Source organism: Biomphalaria glabrata, chromosome 13 (assembly GCF_947242115.1).
Source record: "Biomphalaria glabrata chromosome 13, xgBioGlab47.1, whole genome shotgun sequence".
Lineage (NCBI taxonomy): Eukaryota > Metazoa > Mollusca > Gastropoda > Planorbidae > Biomphalaria > Biomphalaria glabrata.
Genome location: NC_074723.1, coordinates 29,366,471 through 29,384,806, shown reverse-complemented (window position 1 = coordinate 29,384,806; position 18,336 = coordinate 29,366,471).

Genomic DNA, 18,336 nt, shown 5'->3' with positions numbered 1-18,336 from the left:
ATATATTAGTTGGATGTTTCGCAATGTGGCATTGACTGCTAGTCTATCAATCAAACGGGCTAAGTTCCACTAAAGTCATTGGACCACGAGAGAAGCGCTTTACAAAAGTGACCAAAATATAATTGTAATTATACGTATACAATGTGTATAAGACTAATTAATATTTTACAAATTTTAACCATCATTAAAAATGTATGTTAAATTGATAGTTGCATTATGGACAGATGAAAAACAAAAATAATAATAATAATTTAATTTATAAAGCGCTGTTAATAAAAATGATGTACGCTCAAGGCCTGGTGATAACATTACAAACATAAATAAAAGAGCTAAAATGACAAATAACAAGGTTTCAAAGACAGTTTGTGTGGAAACACAAACTCATAATCGGCCCCCGAAGTGGTCCACCTAGGCATGTAAAAAGGCAGGTTTCAATATTTTCGGAAGGGACATCAGAATGAAATTCTATCAAAGACAAATGACAGAAAAATGGAGAAAAAGGGTTGACAGATCCTGTGTGGTGCTCCAAGGTCCAGCAGACCAAAGGATAGGTGAAAGGGAAAGAGTAGTTATATGTGAACCTGACCAAAATGATGTCTTATAATGAATATCTAATTGATCTAAATGTTTTGTAAAGGGTCAATCTCTAATTCAATTCTAATAATCTCTTTAAAAAAAATAGTTAACATTCTTTTGTGTAAATGTAGTAATTAGTATGACAGAACTTACTTAACTTAGCAATACAAATTTTTTTAAAAATTTGGACTTAAAATCTAAAACACTTTGCATAAATGTATTAAAATATGGTAGATTGGGATCTGCCTTACTAAAGAGCCTCCTTCGTTTGTTACTATTAATAGTGAACAGTTGTAAAAGTGGTGTATTTTAATGACAAATCTTCTTGCATAGATAATTTTTAAAATTAGATAGTCCACTATCGGAAAAGAAAAATAGCCGTTGCATCAGAATTTTGAATGATCTAAAATATCATGATGTCCTATTTTCATTTTCTCTCCTAGTTTCTGATATTTAAACGGGACGGACGGACAGACAGACGGACGGACAGACAGGCCACAAAGAAAGAAATGTGCAGGGGCTTAATATTTTAGTTTACACTAAATTGTGGCTGGGTGTTTGCTGTTTGATAGAGTTGATAATAAAGAATGACAGTTTCACAAATACTTAGTTTATGGGTTCCCGACATTGTAGGCTGTTATTTCTTGAGAAGGCTATTGATGAATCCTAGTCTTCTCTTTTTCGCTTACTCTTGTATTCATTTCACTAAAACTCACACTTGTCCAATAAACTATAGTATCCCAGTAGAGGCCATCGGGTTCGGCTCTTCCCCAATTGCCGTTAAGGTTTGAATCAGAACATCCATCGTACCACCAGGCACCGTGCCTGATTTTAGAGCAATGACTGCCTGTCCTATCGTTGTTTTTATCGAATGTTGTGAAATATTTATTATGATGTCGTTTTAGACTATCGCCAGCGTTACCTGAATAATTTCCTATTTTGAGTTTAAACTTGTTGTTTTCACCTAACAATTTAAAGTCTGAGTATTGGGCAAAATATGCCGTGTTTCCATATTTCAAATCGATTCTTAGTTTATATTTTCTTTTAGTGGTCAATTTAAAAATATTTTCATTTCCCAGGTAAAATTCACCAATGTTGAAATCTCCAAAGCCGTCACGATACTCCTTCCAGCCTCTATAGAAATCTACTTTTCCGTTGATTCTTCTCTGAAAGATAATCCATCCACCACCTTCTGTCTTGGTGTCACACATGATCTTTAACCCTGAAGGTAAAGTTACCACAACGCGGTCTTCAGTACTTTCGACATCATGACATACATATGGAGCTGTAGAAAAAGCATGGTGAAAAAGTGACACTATATTTCCAAAGCATATAATAGGATTGTCTGGCTTGTCTTTCTTGACCATCTTGTACACAGTGTAATTATCATTCATACATACTTACATATGTGTATGTAATAGAAGCCTTTTTTTTTATACTAACAATAAGATACACTCTTTTATTTATATGACTCATTTGAAATTTTAACGGACCCAAAATCAGGTAAAATCGCTATTTGTTTTGTGTAATCTGTCTGTCTCTCTGTACGTCCATCTGTCATGCACAATTTTTTTTTTAAATTCAATGTCATGATATTTTGCTGGATGCAGAGTTCTGATGCAACTACTTTTTTTTTTTTTTAAATTATGCAAGTCATTTTTACATAAAAATACAACCTTTTCTCAAACAATAGGTAATGTTATAAATATATGTTGATAAATATATATTATATATATATACATAAATGCATTCACAGTGTAAATGTCAATCATATACTTTACATCGAGACTTTTCATTCACCGAGTTGAGTTATGTATGTATGTATGTATGTATGTATGTATTATGTATTATGTATGTATGCATGTATGTATGTATGTAAGTATGTATGTATGTATGCTGTATGTATGTATGTATATATGTATTATTTATGTATATATGTATGTATGTATGTATATATGTATGTATGTATTATGTATGTCAATATGTATGTTTGTATGTATGTATTATGTATACCACGCAAAATAATTAATTACCTCTAATTAATTTACTTTTTTTTTTCATTGACTCTTGTTTTACATGTAAAAGAAATAATTGAGCGATTTGTCAACTGTATCTGAGATTGCGTGTGGAAATTATTGGTCTGGGACTGACCACGAGGGGAAAACCTCAGTTAGTTTGGAGTGAGGATGTAGGTCATTTTCTCTGCCATACTTGATACTGTGATTTGATAGTAATTGTATACTTAGGAGTTTTTCACTGGATTTATGTGAGGCATAATGTGTCATTTGTGATGGCTGGAACTGACAACAAGCTGTTATCTTATTTTCTTATACAATAAATATATGTCGTCTGCTGAGACAGTGTTCGTTTCTAAAAATACATGTGTTGTGGTCAAATTACTCAGTTGTCCTAGTAGACTTAAGCAACCACAAAATTGCTGAGTATAAACGAATTTAATATTTACACAAGAGCATTCTAATAAGGCCAGAAGAGGCCCTGATACTACATAAGTGACCATTTGCGTTATCAGCACATGTCAAAGACATGACAAGCAACTTAGATTGTGCAGCTTGAAGTTATAGCGAAACAAAATCTGATTTAGAAATTCATACAAAGTGCAACCAAACAAGTAACAATATTAGAGGAAATAAAATGTTAACGGATTTATTAGCACAGCACACGGGGAGTAAAAATGAAATTTCGAAATTTCAAAATGATAGATTAGAATCACTTGAAACTTTGTTTTATAAGTCAAGTCCTTATGAAGGAAGACATTATTACTTAACTAAAGAGTTGGTGACCTTTACTGCAACATCAGCTCAAGCGACATGTCAGTTGTATGGAGGTTACCTGGCAGAGAATAGACAGCAGTGAAGAGTTACATTTTGTTAGGACCTTTGTGAATAGCTACAACAACTAAGGATCTCTTCGGATATCCGGCTCTGATGAAAACATTGAAGGTCTCTGGATTCATACACGCACTAAAGTAGCAATTAAATATTTCCACTGGTCTCATTTAGAACCTGACGGACGGTAAAAGGCAAAATTGTCTATGTCTAGAAAGTGAAACTAATTTGGTTAATATTGTCTGGAGGTTGTATTACTCAAGTTCTGGGTCTGTATTTAGCTTAGAGTTTAGCTTCTTTGTGCGAGATGCCAGAATAAATGAATTCCAACTGAAATAAAGAACAAGAAATATTGGTAATTCTGCAGGATTTCAAGGGGCAGCCATCTTTGTACTATTTTGTTATTGTTTATGTTCCGAAGAAATCCCAAGATAGTATCTTAAAAAATACCAAGAATTAACATTATTTCTGTGTTTTCAAAGCAATGCTATTTTTTCTTTTAATTTTGACTTGGTGTCAATACAATACGTTTCTTATTGTTCTGTCTTCTTTTTAACTGTTAAAATCTAAATATTGTCTATATCTATTCTGAATTATTCTGATATTATAGAGAATCTAAATTTAACTGGGCCTACAATAAATATCAGCACAGTGTATTACCAAAAATTAATTGACCTTTATTGCCTTTAAGAACCTTGTCATATTAATATAGTAATAAGTCTAGTTCTAGCAGTTAGATTATGAGTGTAATTAATAGACTTATTAGGACTAGATGATACCATTATAGCTAGATCTAGCATATTATTTAGCTTCAAAAATAAAAACAAACAAAAACCCAAATCGGAGAGAAAACCCAAGATACAAGATTACAGTCTAAACAATAACAAAGAATCTGCCCCTTGAAATCCTGCAGAATTACCGAAATATTTCTTTTAATGTGTTCTCGCATTTTTCGTACATTATAAATGAATGAAACTTAAATATTTATGTTAAAAATAATTTAAACACAAAACAATACAGTAATTAAATTAGTGTTTCTCAAACTTTTACAAGTGCTGTACTCTAAAAGAAAAAAAAATGTTTTACACATCTCCAGTGTGATATCGAGAAGTGAGATTTTTTTTTTATGTAAAAATAAAGAAAAGAACCTTAATTACATATAATTATAATATGATTGTCCATTTGTGTTTTGCATTAATATTTTCACACTGTTGAGAATCCAAATGTTTTATATAAATGTTAATTCGTCTTTTTACAAAATCTCTATTAAAGTCCTTACTTCATAGAACATGGAGGGTGGGTTGATGTGGCACCTTCGACACGGAGGTCACGGTTGAAGGTATAAACTGAAACCTGGACACTGATTTCAAAAACGGCACTAACGACTTTCCTAGAAATTTAACAGTTAGAGTATATTGCTGGGAAAAACTCTAGATTCACCATTATAATTTTTCAAAATAAAATTTTTTAATTTGGCTACAAAAACATGACGTACTCAGTCATAGTGTACCAGTGAGTAAATGAGTTGTTTATTAAATTTAAAGTCTTCAGTATATTGATAGATTATCTAAGCTTATATTTTTACACAAATCTAATATAAATTACATCTAGATTCCACTTCTAGGAGTAAATTTAGATCTAAATCTAGATCTTAAAAGTTATAAATTAGTATTCTAGATCTAGAACTAGTTCTAAAAGTCAATCCTATGAAAGTACCAAGAAATAATAACACAAGTATACAGTGAACCCTGGCATAATTGATAGTGACGTTGTCCTCCCTTAAATACGGCCCTGTTACTGTGGCATTTAACGTCTCGAGAGATAAGCTTCTTCGTAAATAATGAACATTGAGCCACTCGCTTCCCTATCTCTTCTTTACAACTTATCACCTAATTTGAATCAACAATGATTATCAATTGACAGTTGTTTTTCGTTGTTTTATCAATGGACATCGCGTGACCTTTCGTTCTGGTGAATGGGGTCCATTAGGGGCATGTAACAGGTTAAGAAGATGTAATCTTTAAGAATCGGTGTAGGGCAGAAGGTCTGTTGTGAACTTTGTGGTGAGTAGCTGGACACATTGTGCATTGAGCACAACACTGAAATGTCTTTACAATGGGAGCTAAGACCAAGTAACAACAAGCTGACTTTAACTCAGGTCTAATAAACCCCATAGTTCAGCTGCGGGAAGGGGGGGACTTATTGAACACTGACAGCCATTGGACGTAACTGATCACGTGTCGAAGGACGAGGCTCCTGAACGCGAACAAAAGAAATAAAAGACAAGTACAGGTGTGCAGTGAACAGACGAGCAGCACTCCAGAGGAAGTCCGGTGTTCATAAGGTTTATAAAAGAATTTCAACAGAGATACAATATCAGAAACAGTATTGGGATTAAGGAATAGTACTTCGGAATGGGATGTGGTTATATTATGATTTGTAATGTATTATCTCTACCTATGGATACCATACGTTAACTACTGTATTGTGTCTATTAATGCATAATATTTACGTCATAGAGTTGGTTAACGTTTATTAAATACTTTCACTGGAAGAAATAATGTAAAATGGTACGTATCTTATTCTCTTTTATCTTATCTTATCTTATACATAATATTCTTCGATTTTGAAGATTCTAAAACATGTAAAACAGATTATTAGGTTAAAAGTCACGCTTCTCTACTTTGAGAAAGCTTCAAGAGTGTTTCTATTATTATAATAATGGCAATGTCTTCGATTCCGAATATGAAGGATGCGTACAGTGTATCACATGACTAGGCAGACCTAGAAGCATATTCTCCCGCATCTCGGGCAGACAAAGCCATAATTTGCTGGCGGTCTATAAGCTGTCTTATGACATCCACATAAAAATCTGTTTAAAAAAATCTACACTATAACATTTTGGTCCTGCCCCACTCATTCATTCATAATCTCTAGCTCTCCCACTAGCCGCCGACGAGATAGTGTGTGTATTTCAACTATTGTCACTTAACTTCAGACTAAGGTAACTAAGCCATTCTCAAGATCAAAAACGCATGGCTAAATTTACATAAAATATTTTTTTTTTGCAATTTCTACTGTATGTATTTGAAATCGTAATGTGTCTAAAATACTGCACAATAACTTCCTCCGTTTTAAGCACTTAATAACACTTTTTTTTGGTGAGTAGTTCTTTTATATATGTACATTTCTTCATAGATCTAGATCTTAAATGTAATTCTCCTCTAAATGTACATAATTGTCGGAGTGAATGTGATAGATTATCCTGAGATCATTGTGATCATCAAATGTGTATTTTTTTTACATCTGTATGTAAGCGCCTGCGTGTATGTGTGTGTAAAAGATATAAAAACAAATAGATCTAGATCTGCTAGTAGTCCTCTATTCTAGAGCAAAAAATTAAAAGTTTTAAAAATTGTCACAGTCAATATGAGGGTCTAATTAAAGGTGTATCTGCACGTGTTGTATTGGTGGCAGGGGGGTGTATATTGCGGTATTTGAAGGTGGGTTATTCTAAATAAGGCGCTTCTCTAGATCTAGATCTATGAATGACAAAATAAAAATAAATATGTAAAGAGTGAACAAAGTTGCAAATAGTGATGTTTCTTCTTTCCAACTATTCTGCAGAAAGAGAGGGTTTCAAGTGTAAATGGTAAGTGTGTGTTTGTGAGAGGCAGGGAAATGGAAGGATACAACTAATGGGCCTAAACTGTGTTTGTGCATATTTGGAAATCATAGATACATAGATTGACGATACCATCTTTGATTTGACCATATTAAATTAAAATAATTTCTGGTTTTATAAACTCTAATTGGTGTTAGATAAAAAGAGCATGTATTCTCCTATATATCTATATACCAAATTGACGTTTTCTGATTACATAAAAAATTGGTATTAACGTTGAATGATAACAGAGTAGAAGGTACAAATGTAAACAATGAACAATTCTGTCACAACGTGGAAAAATGAATCCGAAGATAAAGGGTTAATGGAGAGCTGCGGGCCCTTCTTTTGTCGGATAAAAGAGACCAAAAAAGGACATAAAATTTGAGGGCTAGAAAAATGTGTTTTGGGGGGAGCGTTGTAATGTGGGGCGTCTTATTTAAGGGTTTAAGTGTGTTCCGTGCTAAACAAAGTATATAAAAACTATTGCAACCGCAGCGTAGCGCGGGTATCTGCTAGTATAATATATGACTATAAAAAAAACATTGCTTTTTTTAAATAATTTCTTTGTTCTGAACACTGGATACACCGAAGCGTTATCTATTTATATTTTTCCATCCAGGAATAAAAATCTCGAATAAAGTTTATTGAAAGGAAAAATCACCAGAAATTTGCTTTTAAAAATTAATTATCATGTAAACTATGCATCAATATAAAGCATTTATAACAGCATTAAGGCTGATCTAATTTTAATGCTTTAACTCTTTCTCTCCTAATTAACGATACCATCGTTGATTTGACTTTTTAAAATTAATTTTTGGTTTAATAAACTTTAGTTTGAGTTACATAAAAATAGCATGCATTATCCTATAATTCTAGACCAAAAGTAACGTTTTCTGATTACAAACAAATATGTTATTGAAGTTTAATCATAACAAGGTAGAATGTACACAGGTGAAAAATGAACAATTCTGTAAGAACGTGGAAAAAATAAATACGAAATAAAGTGTTAATACACAGATCTTATGCTAAATAAAAAATATTTTTTTTGTTTTCAATAATTGATATGTATGTGAATACATACGAGTAGCTTCAATGATTTGACAAGTATGGCTAACATCAACTCACTCTGTCTGGTACAAAGCTTGCACATGTTTCTACTCCTACATTCTCAGATCAAGTTGAAAGTTTGCAGTTTTTCCATCTTAATGACTAGACACGAAAAAAAAAATTAACTAATTAGTTAATTAATTAGTGTTAATTCATCAAATCTTGCAGTATTTAGATATTTGATAATACTTATGCAGTTATCAGTTATTTCCTGTATATAAGATTTTTTTTAAGTATATTTTTTGTGTGTTTTAATGTTGTTGTTTTTGTTTTGTTTTTTTTAAGTAGGATCACGTTGATAAAGTCGTTATAGAGATCATCACAGAACTCACCAATGAGGTCGTGAATTGAGGTGTAACGTTTGCATACCACGGAAGTGAAATATGCCACCTGGACTAGGTTAGTGGTCATCAACTTCGCTAGTGAAGTCATCAATGACGTCATCATCTTTTAAGGTCATTAACTAGCTCTGACATTTTATACGCAGACTGCTAAGCAACAATGTCTAATACGTCGTTTGGGCATCGTGTGTCACCATTAAGGCCATCATTTGGGGTCAGCCCTGAGGTCATCTTTGAGGTCATCATTAAGGTCTTTGATCTCTGTCAATGTTATAATTAAGTTCTGGCGTTTCTACAGAAAAAAAAGTCTGATATGCAATCTGGATAAAGATGGTTACTCAGTGAGGTTGTCATTGAGTTTCTTGTTTAGGTCACCACTGGCGTCAACTCTGAGGTCATCAGGGAATTCTTACGTACGCAATTCCGAGAAACAAGGTCAAGCATGGCAGCTATTTCTGGGTATCGTTGATGAAGAGAATAAACCACTTGGTTAAACCACTCATTTAAATGTATCTGATCAACCACTTGGTTAAACCACTCATTCAAATTTAGCTGACCAACCTCTTGGTTAAACCACGCATTCAAATGTAGCTGATCAACCTCTTGCTTAAAACACTCATTCAAATGTACCTAATGAATCACTTGGTTAAACCACTCATTTAAATGTAGCTGATAAACCACTTGGTTAAACCACTCATTCAAATGTAGTTGATCAATCACTTGGTTAAACCACCCATTCAAATGTAGCTGATCAACAACTTGGTTAAACCACTCATTCAAATGTAGCTGATCAACCACTTGGTTAAACCACTCATTCAAATGTAGCGGATCAATCACTTGGTTAAACCACTCATTCAAATGTAGCTGATCAATCACTTGGTTAAACCACTCATTCAAATGTAGCTGATCAACAACTTGGTTAAACCACTCATTCAAATGTAGTTGATCAATCACTTGGTTAAACCACTCATTCAAATGTAGCTGATCAACCACTTGGTTAAACCACTCATTCAAATGTAGCTGATCAACCACTTGGTTAAACCACTCATTCAAATGTAGTGGACCAATCACTTGGTTAAACCACTCATTCAAATGTAGCTGATCAATCACTTGGTTAAACCACTCATTCAAATGTAGCTGATCAATCACTTGGTTGAGCCACTCATTCAAATGTAGCTGATCAACAACTTGGTTAAACCACTCATTTAAATGTAGCTGATCAATCACTTGGTTAAACCACTCATTCAAATGTAGCTGATCAATCACTTGGTTAAACCACTCATTCAAATGTAGCTGAACAATCACTTGGTTAAGCCACTCATTCAAATGTAGCTGATCAATCACTTGGTTAAACCATTCATTCAAATGTAGCTGATCAACCTCTTGGTTAAACCACTCATTCAAATGTAGCTGATCAACCACTTGGTTAAACCACTCATTCAAATGTAGCTGATCAATCACTTGGTTAAGCCACTCATTCAAATGTACCTAATGAATCACTTGGTTAAACCACTCATTCAAATGTAGCTGATCAATCACTTGGTTAAACCACTCATTCAAATGTAGCTGATCAATCACTTGGTTAAACCACTCATTCAAATGTAGCTGATCAATCACTTGGTTAAGCCACTCATTCAAATGTACCTAATGAATCACTTGGTTAAACCACTCATTCAAATGTAGCTGATCAATCACTTGGTTAAACCACTCATTCAAATGTAGCTGATCAATCACTTGGTTAAACCACTCATTCAAATGTAGCTGATCAATCACTTGGTTAAACCACTCATTCAAATGTAGCTGATGAATCACTTGGTTAAACCACTCATTCTAATGTAGCTGATCAATCACTTGGTTAAACCACTCATTCAAATGAAATTTTCTTCTGAACAGCACCGGTGGACAACTAAGAGTTGCAATCAGTTTCTTTAGCATCCAGGACATATTGGACTTTGATCTCTTCATATGAAAGTGTATAGTGCACTTTTGATCATCTCGACTGCAGTTACTGGTTTTAGTTTTGGTAATATTTTTTTAGAGTCTCCCTGTTACAGTACATTATTCCTATGTTACTGTCACTCTTCTGTGCCTAATTGTTTTCTTTTGTCAAGTAAGGAACCGTATTCGTCAATATACTTTTAGTTTTAATTAAGTCATCACCTATTATTGATAGATAGATAGATAGATAGATAGATAGATAGATAGATAGATAGATAGATAGATAGATAGATAGATAGATAGATAGATAGATAGATAGATAGATAGATAGATAGATAGATAGATAGATAGATAGATAGATGGGTAAATAGATTAGAGAGGCAGAAAAGTTGGAGTGGGAAAAAGGTAGAGACTCACCTTAGTTTTAGCAAGACGTGGTTTTGTTTTTAGAAACTGTAGACATCTGGACTGTGTGCCCCTTCCTTGTGGATTTAAATTATTTGAATATTAAAGAAAATCTTTATTCAGTTATTTCCTGGATTGGAATATATGTGTGTGGTTGTGAATCGCAATCCAGACTGTGAGTTATTCTAGAGGTTAAGTTGGCTTTTGCTCTGCTTCTCTGCTAGGCGGTGATGTCGTTTCCAGAGTCACTGGTTCGAGCCTCGTTCGGCGCAGTCCCTTATTTTCGTCGCATTTAATTCACTACTTTCTCTTATTTAAAAACTTGGTCCCTGGTGCTGCTTTTCATTCATTTCTTTTAGCACCTAGCTTCATACTTATATTTAGGCCTTAATAAGGCATACTTTCTGATATTTTATATATACAAGTGAGGCAAATAATTTTTTTGCCATTGCTTTAAATTCAAACACCAAACACTAAACATAGAACGACATGTATGTATATTTATAGTTCAGTAGCTTTATTTTCTTTGGATTGTATCATATTTTAATAGCATCATTAGACATACTTAAATACAATGACTGATGCTCCACCAGGTCCACGAATATTAGGCAGAGATTGAACTGAAAATGGCATCAATGTACAACTAGACACACCAGCTCTTAGCGAAATTTCACATTGTGTGGACTTTTTTATTACAAAGCAAATACTTCTTCACTCTTTACTGACCTATTATTCACTCCTTTGGCATAATAAAGGGAAGATATTTTCCATTGCAACCGTTTGTTCTTCCTCTTGTCAATCTGATATGACTGTTGAATAACAATAACAGGGGCGTAGCTAGGAGTTTTCCATCGTTTGGGGACCCTAGGGGCTTGACCTCTTGGGGGGGGGCTGTGGAGGCCCGGGGGATTTTAAAATTCTTCCCCTCCTCCCCCACCCTAGTTACGCCCCTGAAAAATATTCATATCTTCATCCAAAGTAGCAATGTCTTCATTACACAAACGATTCTCAATCTTTCGCATTATTTGCTTTTAACCACAGATTTAAGTTTTAGAAATATATGTCCGTGCTATTTTTAGCTGCTCATTAAACAACTCTCTTAATAAGTTAAGATATCTTCTGAGATCCTTTCCTGCTACTACCAGTAGTGCTTAAATAACTTTCTACTTTGAGTTGATATGTGTCACTTTCATCTCGCACTTTGAATAGTGGTTATTGTGTTAAATATACAAAGTTTGTACATTCTCAGTTTGAATTTCTTGCTTGATGCCAACTTGACAATATTCTCATCTCTCATAAAAAAAATCGCTAATGTATTCATCTCCAAAGCTGTTACGATATATTTCCAGTCTCTAAAGAAATCTAAATTTTAATTGATTCTTCTCTGAAACATGATCCATCCACCGCCGTCTGTTTTAGTGTCACACATGACCTTTCACCCGGAAGCTAATGTAACCACACCAAGGTCATGACACGATGTTGGTCGTTTACATTTCTTGCACACCTTCAAATGTGCTCTGGAAGTTATGCATAAAAAAATAGTTCCTGTTACCTGATTTTGTATCGCTACACTTATCTAAAGCCAATATTGTAAACATCTATTATTAATGTCTAAATATCTTAAAAAGAAATTGAACAGATTTGCATGAAAGTGTGTATTGACTTTTATCTTACCTTTAAAATTCTTTTAAAAAATAGTTTAAAGTTTCACAATTATACTTGCAGAAATGTGGAACATTACGATAATGTAAACTATGTGAACCTATAAATGCTCCCGTTTCATAAATACAATTTCCCATACGTTGTAATCCTCAAATCTGTCACGATCAATTCATCCCAGCCTCTATGTGCTCCATTTTTAAATCTGTCACGATCAATTCATCCCAGCCTCTATGTGCTCCATCTGTAAATCTGTCTCGATCAATTCATCCCAGCCTCTATGTGCTCCATTTGTAAATCTGTCACGATCAATTCATCCCAGCCTCTATGTGCTCCATTTGTAAATCTGTCTCGATCAATTCATCCCAGCCTCTATGTGCTCCATGTGTAGTTGACTACAGAAGATCCACATAGCTATTTTCCACACTGTAAAACACTTGGTTTCGTCCATGCGATTTGAAGATAAAATAAAATCTTTAAAGTTTTGACTCTTGAGTCAAAGTTTTGTCTTCACTGACTTCTGTAGATTCTTCTCTTGAAGCTGTGGCCACAACTTTGTTCGTGTCCTTGAAAATCATTCGGTTCACAAATAACATATAAATAGAGAGTTATGGGGTCTAAATGATCTTTGGCTTGACTATAGAAAGGAATAACCTTTACTAGATCGCAATTATTAATAAAAATCTCCTTTCAGACTTTGTGGTCCATATGGCGGATGATGTAAAGGTCATCTGTTTCTGTGGCCTACGGTTACCGAGGCTGACATGTGGCCAGCACAACGACCCAACGTCTTTTCTTTTCCCCAACTAATGTCAGGTACTCATTAGAGCTGGGTGGACTCAGGGTCTCCAAAAGATCCTGAAATTAGATATTTCAGTCTAGACCAGGATTCAAACCCGGGATCCCCGGTTCGAAAGCTAGCGCTTTACCGCTCAGCCACCACACCTCCCAATTATTAATAAATGCATGTATATTGTTTTCCAGATATAACAGGGAATTGTCTTCCTTTAGACATTGACTTCGATAAGTTCAGGCTTATGTACAGATCTATTTGACAATTTAGATTCATTAAAGATCTGAATAAATAATGGATTTTCTACTTACGGAAGTCGCTATGAAAGGGGTTATCCATAGACATATATATATAGACTGGACGATAAAGAACAAATTATTATCGGAAATATTTGGGAAAAGTTAAGTTTGTAGATCCACATCACAAACCTATATATATTTGCCTATGTCTATGATTATGAAACGAAGACAAAATATTGGGAATATGGCAGTTTTGTACTTTTCAAAACTAAAGATCAAAGGTATATATTGGCTGAAATGTTAGTCCTAGAATTTATAGCTCAATCGCCGCCATTTTTTTTTCACATAGATATAGTACATAAAAGAATTTGACTTCCCCCAAATAAAAATAACTTCCTACTTCCAGTCTATATTTATTTATGTCTATGGGGTTATCAATATACACATTTAAACTAGTGCAAGACATGTATCTAGTTCTGGGGCAACAAGCTCTATAAATAAATCGATAAAGGAGGCAACTCTCAAATGTTTTTGCTTTTTCTTACACGCACCGCCTGCATATTTAAGTTTATATTTTCATAAGTATCTTTTCAAAAGCAACAATTTTGTTGCGGTCTTTGTGTCATGGCATTTAAACTACAGTTTCCATAGTAATAGAACAACTATTACCATGGTAATTGACAGCGGCCATTATGACGGTTTACTGCCATGCTTCCCACAGGTAAATCAAGTACATAACAATGTTAGCCTTTGGATATATCTACAGATATAGATACACATTCTCTCTTACACCGACTTGTGTATTGAGTACAAGAAAGACAATTTATGTGTGTAATTCAGCACCTTCGTTCTACACTTTATTCACAAGACTTGTCCACTTTATTGTGTGTTCTTCGAAGTTCTTTTTAAAAATAGGTGATGGATGAAATTAAATCTAGCAATCAAAACTGGAACGCCTTTCTTTTCTTTCTATGAAATAGCGACATCCATACCTTGATCAAATGTAGCACAAACCTAATCCGAGACCAGATGTGAAGCTTATATTCTTTTACTGGAAAGGAATTGTCCACAGTACAATTGTAAGGTCATTGACAATATCGCATCTACGTTAGACATTTGAAAAGAAAAGGTGTTTCAAAAGGAACCTAAATATATAGAGCTAAATGATATAGAGTATTCAAAGTAGTATTCAGTCTTGAATAAATCATTTTAAATACACTTGACTTTTTTATACATATTTACTTAACAACCAACAGTACACACCGGCTACGCCCGTTGATCTGTTCTTCATATTGTATATGCTGGTCGGACCCTCCCCCCTTTTTTTTAAATTAATATTAATGATCGGACCATATTTTAACGATCAATCATACTTTTTATCCCGTTAATTAGTGAGCCTGTTACCTCTCTCTTTTCTTCTCTCTCTCTCTCTCTCTCTCTCTCTCTCTCTTCGCTCTCTGGAACACACATTGTGTTGTTGTTGTTTTTTTACCTGAGCATCATAATTTCTCCAACATAGACTTTTGACTTGATTTAAAAAGACCTGCTTTATATTACCCCCCCCAGAAACATACACGCACTCATATTTTGGGTCCGTTTATACTAGTGTCACTTTTACTTATTCGCTTCCCACCCCACCCCCTACCGCCAACAACAATAACTTAGTCGTTCGTATCATTCGTTGGCCTCCTTCAGTCGTAGGACGACTCTGGTTCATCTCGCACACTTCCTCTTGTGGCTGTGGAGCCCTATTTTGAAGAGACACTTCCGTCCACAAATAGCGCAGGTTAAGGTGGCTTTTGCTTCGAAGGTAGAGGAGCAGGCCATTTTTCGCATCGTCTATTTTTCTTCCAGGGCTGAGGCCCATGTTCTTTCGCTGTCCATAGCTTTCTTGGTCACTGTCTCTCTCCGTCTGGTGCGGTCTAGAGCTATGTCTTCCCAATGGTCAGTATTGATGTTCTCTGATTTGAGGTCCCGTTTGATTACATCTATGTCGTTCGTATAGTCTTTTCTTCGGCTTGTCAATTCAATCTATATTAAATTTTGACTGTGGACCCCCCAATTCTTTTTGGTTCTTTTTTTTTTTCAACCTTTAATCTTAAAGCAAGCACTATACGGTATTAGACGCCGAATGAATTTCTTCACACCATAAGTTTTCTTTCCGTCTTCTGCGCCTGTCTTCAGTACTTGCTTTTCTTTGAGTCTCAAATGTCCTGCAGCATTCATCGATCTCACCAAAGCATCAACATTTTGTTTAGCATTGCTCCAATGAATATTGCAAAGAGTGTCGGAGCAAGCACACACCTCTGCTTTACACTATTCTCCATAGAGAAAGGAAGTTGAAAGGTCGCTGTTGTATCTAAAATTACCGCCCTGCAGTCGCTTCAGAAAGGCGAAAAATCTTGGAGGGCATCCGAGTCAAGATAGAAGTCTCCACAAGCTATTGGTCATAATTTTGGGGGGAAGGGGGGGTTTCGCCATCCGAGTTATCTTTCTTTAAAAACGGAAAGAAAAATATAATTATCGGTGTGTAACCAGGTGTAACCAGGTGATTTCATTACTAAAGCAACAAGCTCTTTAATGACAAAAGCACAGGGGATAACTCATTTTACTGTGTTTCCTTTTTTTTTGTTAAATGTCCGGCTGCATGCAATGGATATTTTAATAATCTTACGTGGAACAAACAAAAATGAAATAACTGTTTTTTATTCTGCTAAATGTTCTCCTGCCACGGAACAATAATTGAAATAGAGATCGAAGTTGCCATGGCTTTTGGTTAATTAAAAATCTTCATAGACTGACAGCCACACTTGACATTGACAATGTGAATGATTCAACTGTTTCCAAGACTCATTAAACCTATATACAATAAGTGAAGAGGCCCATCATTTCTTAACATTGGACAAGCTTTACATGACGGTCACATTTGTGCTAAAGAGATGCTGTTACAATTTTTTCATAAAGTCCCCTTGGATTGTATATTTGATCGATTCTCGAAATAGTTAAGGTGTTTATTATTATTATTTTATTGTATGTTATGTATTCGAGATCTTTTTGGAAGAGGTTATTGTTTTTTGTTTCCTTTTTCCTATATTTAAAAAAAGTTGTCTTTTTGTTCGTTGTTGGTTTTTTTTTTTTTGCTTCCTTTTTCTGATGTTTTCACTAAAATGTGAATGGATTCTCCTTAATGCTCGCCCTTTAGCTTAACAATTTGTATATGGTTTTGTCAATAACTACTCACCGTGGATGGAGAATGCTTCTATTACATCAGTCTTTTGCCCTTTCTCCCTTTGTCGAAGGGAACGAAATTCATTAAATGTAAGCATCTACAACAAAATGTCTCTGAATTTTTCTTCCCATTAATCTTTTTACTTTACTGAAATTTTTTTATCTTCTTTTTTTTCTTTATTATTCTTGTTATAATGTCTTAGCCACATATAGAAATTGTTATAATGTCTTAGCCACACATAGAGTTTGTTATAATGTCTTAGTCACACATAGAGTTTGTTATAATGTCTTAGCCACACACAGCGTATGTTATAATATCGTTTGCTGCAATCATGTACATAGCTAGAATAACTCTTCACATTGAGCAGATGTTTGCCATTTCCCAACAAAGATTTTAAAATCTGAGTGTTTTACATAATATTTACCAGCTGTATTCTTCTTGCAATAATTCAACTTAATAAAAGCGTTCCTTCGATTACATTCACCAATGCTGTAATCTCCAAACTCACCACATAAACTATTATAGATTCTTTGAATTATTCAATGGAGGATGATCCATCCATAGCCGTCTGTCTCTGTTTTACACAAAACATTTAAACCGGAAACTAATTTAACCACATGATATTTAAACCGGAAACTTATATAACCACGTGACATTTAAACCGGAAACTAATGTAACCACATGACATTTAAACCAGAAACTACTACTAATAATAATAATAATAATAATCTTTATTATCCGTAAGGAAATTTGTCTTACAATTTGTGCATTACACCAAACAAAAACATTATAACTATAAGAAACCAAAGTGTACATTCACACCAGACTCACTCATAATTTACATGTGACAAAGTTTATACCAGATTGTTCTTATTTAATGATTTGATTGCCAGGGGAACAAAAGAGTGTTTGTGTCTGTTTGTCTTTGCTATCGGTGTCTTGTATCTCTTTTGTGATGGTAAAATCACAAAATCCTGACACAAAGGGTGATTCTTTATTTCGAGGATCTTGTTAGCTTTTTTATAGATGTTTGTCTCAAACAACTGCCCAAATGGGGTTTGTTTTTTGCCAATGATTTTGCCAGCAGCATTGAGGATTCTATTAAGTTTATTCCTATTTTTAATGCTCAGATTGCCATACCAGGCAGTGATATTGAAACTGAAAATATTGCAGATGTGAGCGTGATAAAACATAGCCAAGGCCTTTTCGCTAACATTAAACGAGGACAGTTTTCTTAGTAGTCGTAATCTTTGCTGCCCTTTTTTGCTGATATAATCAGTATTTGCAGTAAAATTTAGTTTATTGTCTAGGATAGTACCAAGGTATTTAAAGGTTTGTACAATTTCAATAGTCTCTCCAGCTACAGAAACAATATCATTTTCCTTCTTGTCCCTACGAAAATCGATTATCATTTCTTTGTTTTTTTTTACATTTAATAATAAAAAATTATCTTTACAGTATTCCTCAATGTGTTCTAATTCTTTGAAATACTCATTTACGTCTGAGCTCTCTGAGAGCAGGACAAGAAGAGCCGCA